The following is a 5,759-nucleotide window of genomic DNA, read 5'->3' as shown; positions in this document are numbered from 1 at the left end:
ATTTCACACCTTACCTACGTATTAACTATTTCATCGTATAGCACCTTAATAAACTTTAAGACGTATTGTGTAAAGTGTTAAACTCATAGCATTTTATTACTTATTATTTCATCAATTAAGTTGACTTTGCTGCTAAGCATTGATTTTTTATGTGGTTTTAAAACAGAACAACTTTGAATTCTAACAAGTAATGCTATTTGCAAATCTTCAGAGGAACATAATTATCTATGAGTATATATTTATATCAAAGAAGATTTTTTCCCCATTTAAAAAAAACAAAACAAAAAAAAAACAATAATAATATTCCTAATTGACCGATCTAAAATGTTAATTTTACACAGCCATGTTAAAAATTCCCATGAACAGATTGAGGATAAGACCGTTGTCTTTTGCAATATGTTTGTATCAGTTTCCACACCAATGAATTACAACATTGAAGCCATTTATTTGGCACAGTGCAAATCAGTCGATAAATATCTTTACAGTTAGAAATGTTCCTCTGAATGTTGTTTACCTCAGGACAGGAACTGCGTTAAAAGCTTATAAGTTATTTTGATATGCAATCTATTTTATACTTTTTGTATGATATTTGACTTTTCTTAATAATCAATACGCAGATATTTATATTTCGGCTATTGCAATTTCAATTATATTTCTCATTCAGGTAAAATGTCCAATATCGTAAGTACTTTCAAAGGTGAATATCAAGATGTCAACTTTGGTAAACATTTTATTTTGTCATAAATTCAAGGACACCCGACACTTACGAAATGAGATATATAATTAACATTATTTAAATACGTTTAACTTCATAACGTTCTGGGGCTGCTCACAAAGTTTCAATGCTTTCATCATTTATACTTTAATCGATACCGCTGTATTGACTTTTAAAGCCCATGAATCAAGTAGGTTTACAATCTGCATATAGTTTAAATTGGTTTCGGTTGTGATCCCTGGCATGAAGTGTATTTTAATGAATCCATTGAGTGATACTTAGGTTAGCTGGGATCCCGAGAATGTAGTGTCCTTTAATGAATCCATATTGTTATAATTAGGTTAAATGGGATTCCGATGGTTAGAGGCACTCGTCTATATCTTATAATGCCGAGACAACTCCTTCTTCGCTCAAACACCAAACGTCTACATACACATACTCATTTAAAAAGGATTTTGTAAATTGAAGGCGAAACTAAATCTTATCAAATTCAACAATCAAAAGGACTCACACAACGAGTTGGAAAAATATTTGATTTGCATAAAAATGAAAAAAAAGCTTTTATGAATTTGATTTTCTATCAGTAGCTACCCGGCCATAAAAGGCTAGGCTAAAAGTGCAAGCATTTCGTTTATATGTTTTTATTTGTACACTTATCAAATGCTTTCCTTTTTTGTTTTTTGATTATTAATGTGAAGTGCGTTATACTTGATAATGCATTTTTGTGTTAACACAATTTTGTATTTGCCCTTAAACATTCTTTAACGCTAAAACATTGAACTAGTGAAATAATTCTCAAATAAACTTACGTTACTAAAACCCTCCCATTGTTGTTAGTTTTTATAAGTGACGTTCTCTTAAGGTACATAAAGGAGAAATGATTTTGTCATTCTTTCAAGACGTTGGTAATGATGTTAAACTATTATGATCTGTGATCGCATGAAATATATTTTAAAAGAGATGTTTTTCTTTCTGATAACAAAAATGAAACAATTGTCTTAAAGCTGCACTCTCACAAATTGAACGTTTTGACAATTATTTGTTTTATGTTTATGTCTTGGAATGAGCCAATGTATGCAAAAATGCATATAAACCTAGTTTTCTATTTCAGTTTAAAAACTGATGTTTTGTGCATTTTTCTTAAACCGTTAATAACGTTTTCAGCCACAAAACAGCTCCAAAACTCATGGAACTGAAATATGAAAATCTGCGATCTAATATTTTTCAACTGTCTTTTATTACTAGTTTGCAGATATTTACGCCAAAAAATGCTTTTTCCAAAACAAAAAAAAAATGTAAAAACGAGAAATCTGTGAGAGTGCGGCTTTAAGCGAAATAATGATAGTACGATTGCAGTTATAGTTTTTGTTCTATACTTCAATTGAAATCAGTCCTGAAATTATTATTGGCATTTTAATGACAATAAATCCTTTTCTTATTTTACGCATCGAACAATTTTAACATGCTACATAAATGATATTGGGTTAGCTAAACTATAATCATTGTTCATTGTATACCTCAATACAGTTCAAAATCAACTGATCAATTAACAAAGCCTGTCAAACGTGACATTGATCTTCACCAATCGATATATCATAAATTATAAGCCTAAGGTAGGAATCAAGATCTTAAATCATTATTTGCGTCGCTGCTGTTTGAGGTGAAAAGGAAATAGTGTGAGTAATTAAATAATTTGTTTATATGATGTTGGATTTTGGTAGTTAAACACTTTGTTTATATGATGTTGGATTTTGGTAATAGCTTTTTAATGTTTAATACTCAAACAACTGCTGTGTTAATGTTTATTTATACGGATTGATTATCTAAACAATTATGTGAATATAATAGATGTTTATTGCACGAATTATTTCTTAATATGGTAACATTATGAAAACGAAATGCAAATTCATACGATTTCTAAATGATTGTTACAAATGAATTAAAAATGATTTAATTAACGCGTGTACAGAGAATGCATCATTCTCAAGTATAACTGCGCGTTTTATAAATTTAAAGGAACATCTCTATTGAAAATATTACAAAGATGTGACTGCAACTTTCAAATTATTACGATGTACTTTTAATGAAGCTTACTTTTGATAGAGTTTCTATGGATTATTTTGTCATTGTTTTCATATTTGATTTGCGTTTTATCTAGTGGCTTATTAACAATTATATTAGTTCATCTATTTGTTTATTTGTTTTTGAGGGGTTTGGGGTTCACACCAAAAAGTGTGTAATGTTTCTCGAAGGATGAATGCCATTGCAATGATTTTGTAGTTTGCGTGTCAGAACATTTAGTCAGATTTTAGGATTCATGTGGCACTTTTAACCCATTGAAAAGTTCTAGATTAAATGTCATAGTCTTGTCATTTCCTATTGTCTACGTTATTTAAACAGTTTGATAATAGTTAATTGTAACTTAAAGCATTACAATAATATTTTTTGTTCTTTCTATGATGTTGCCGACGATTCAATACAGTAACTATATATCAAATAATAAATATTTAAGTAACGCTTCAATTTCAACATAGTTGAAAAGAGTTAGCACCTTAAACACCACTAGCCTCAAATGCTTGACCGCTAGAAATTGATTTGTACAAATAAGGGGCCGTTACTGTATATAAATATAGGAATTACATAACCTTCGTCGTAATCATGGAATACCAGACAACGGGAAAACCAGAGAGCAGGAAAACCAATAAATGTAGTCTTTTAATAGATTTTCAAATTCAAGGTGTTACTATTTATATGGTAAATTGTATTGACTACGAAAGGTTAACAAGCGTATGAATTTTGACTTTTTAAACAATCTACAAAAAAACATGAAAGAACAATTGAGAAACGATAATTATGCTTTAATCGTTTGAGTCATATCGCGCGAGTTTATGCCATCGAACATGCATTGACTTGTATTGTTAAAGAAAGATTGGTAGTCAAATGACAACCACGAAAGCAGTTATGAAATCATTTTAACTTCAATGTAAAACAAATGAGATCTCAAATGAAAATACATTCATTAACATTTTACGCATAGCTAACGTTAATTAATATTTCAAACCACCTTATAATTTTATTCTTATTCAATTATGGAACATAACTATGTAGTAGTAGTACCGGAAGTGGTAGTAGTAGTAGTAGTAGTAGTAGTAGTAGTAGTAGTAGTAGTAGTAGTAGTAGTAGTAGTAGTAGTAGTAGTAGTAGTAGTAGTAGTAGTAGTAGTAGTAGTAGTAGTAGTAGTAGTAGTAGTAGTAGTAGTAGTAGTAGTAGTAGTAGTAGTAGTAGTAGTAGTAGTAGTAGAAATAGTAGTAGTAGTAGCAGTAGTTATACTAATAGTAGTAGAAGAAGTAGTAGTAGTAGAAATAGTAGTAGTAGTAGTAGTAGTAGTAGTAGTAGTAGTAGTAGTAGTAGTAGTAGTAGTAGTAGTAGTAGTAGTAGTAGTAGTAGTAGTAGTAGTAGTAGTAGTAGTAGTAGTAGTAGTAGTAGTAGTAGTAGTAGTAGTAGTAGTTGTAGTAGTAGTAATAGAAGTATTATGATTAGAATCAGTTGTTCTCATAGTTGTAGTTGTTATACTACTAACATCAGTCTCAGAACTCAGAGTACAAGTACAAACAGAAGCAGAAGTTGCAGTAGCAACACATACAGCAACATAAGCAGTAATTACTGTTGTTGTTTTTGTTCTTGTCGATGATGCCGTGGACATTGATCCAGTTAGTAACAGTAGTATTAGTAGTAGTAGTAGAAGTAGTAGTAATGGTAGTAGTAGTATTCGAAGTAGTTGTAGTAGTATTAGGTGTGGTAGTAGTAGTAGTAGTAGTAATAGTTGTAGTTGTAGTAGAAGTAGTAGTAGTAGTAGTAGTAGGATTAGTAGTGGTAGTTGTAGTACTTGATGTAGTAGTAGTTGTAGTATTAGTAGTAGTAGTAGTAGTAGTACTATATTCGATTACATATAGGGTTATATATCACTGCTACGATACAAGCTAGTTATATCACAATTCATCAATACACATTGTTTCCTCCTAGGAAATGACAATATATTTTTTTGAATTCCATTTGATTTGCCTGTGAACAAAATTGTGAAAAAGAAAGCCAGGCTAGTCACAACTACAGCCCTTCAACGCTTTCAGTGCTTTCGCTCTGTCAACTGTTACCGATACCTTTGTACTCTGGGATCCCATGAATGAAGTGCGTTTACATTATACGTGTAGTTATAATAGGTGTCAGTTGGGAACCCATGAATGAAGTGTACTCCAATGTTCGCATTGGGTTAAAATAAAGTTAGTTGGAACCCCGGGAATGCACTGTGTTTTAATATACCCGTGTGGTAATAGGTAGGTCAGTAGGTCCAGATTCTATACCTGCAAGATAACTCCGTCACAGAAACCAATTTTGTACGGATAGATGCTCAGTCGAAAAGTATGTTGTAGTTTCACGTTTAAACCCTCACTCATTATATTTAAAATTTTGAAGGCCCACAACATAGGTTGATGAAAAATATAAAATAAGCGCTGTGCACAGATGAAAAAATGTTAGCCTCTATGAATGTTTTTTTAAAAGCTATCTAGCCATACAGTTCACTGTTAAACAGTGCTAATATGCTTTAATTTGTAAAATACTCAAACTTGTTTTGCTTTGTTTTCATCATTACTATGATCATTTTTCGCAAAATCATTTTTGCGTCTGCCTGAAATCAGCCTAAAATGTTAAAATGTTCTATGAAACATATAATTCTGATATAAACATTCGACGACCTTCTACCCTTGTTACAAGTATATTGGTAGAAGTACTTAGAGAACCCCAGGGACAAATAAGTTTTTCATTTCATTGAGGGGTTTGCAATGGTGTAAATGATGTTTTGTGGTCCCTTGAAATATGTTCTGAAATGGGTTTTTGTTTGAAATGTTACAAAATTATCCTTAGCAAAGAAATAATTGTATGATTGTAGCTTTAATTGTTGATCTTTATCTAAAATCATATGACAAAAACATGTAATTTATATCTGTTCCGGTATATTTTAACATATTCTTTTTTAATCATGAAACAC

The 5,759-nt window shown here is 30.9% G+C and overlaps 1 protein-coding gene across 1 annotated transcript in view; it reads left to right on the top strand.

Moving 5' to 3' along the window:
• Nucleotides 1-2,296: 2,296 nt before the first annotated feature.
• LOC128221337 (uncharacterized) overlaps nucleotides 2,297-5,759 on the top strand; it is a 104,475-nt gene continuing 101,012 nt past the window's right edge. Inside the window, exon 1 of the mRNA XM_052929900.1 lies at nucleotides 2,297-2,391. The gene's annotated coding sequence lies outside the window, so the exon portion shown is untranslated. The remainder of the gene's footprint in view (nucleotides 2,392-5,759) is intronic.

Source organism: Mya arenaria, chromosome 16 (assembly GCF_026914265.1).
Source record: "Mya arenaria isolate MELC-2E11 chromosome 16, ASM2691426v1".
NCBI classification, from domain to species: domain Eukaryota; kingdom Metazoa; phylum Mollusca; class Bivalvia; order Myida; family Myidae; genus Mya; species Mya arenaria.
This window is presented reverse-complemented; position numbering and strand designations above follow the sequence as displayed.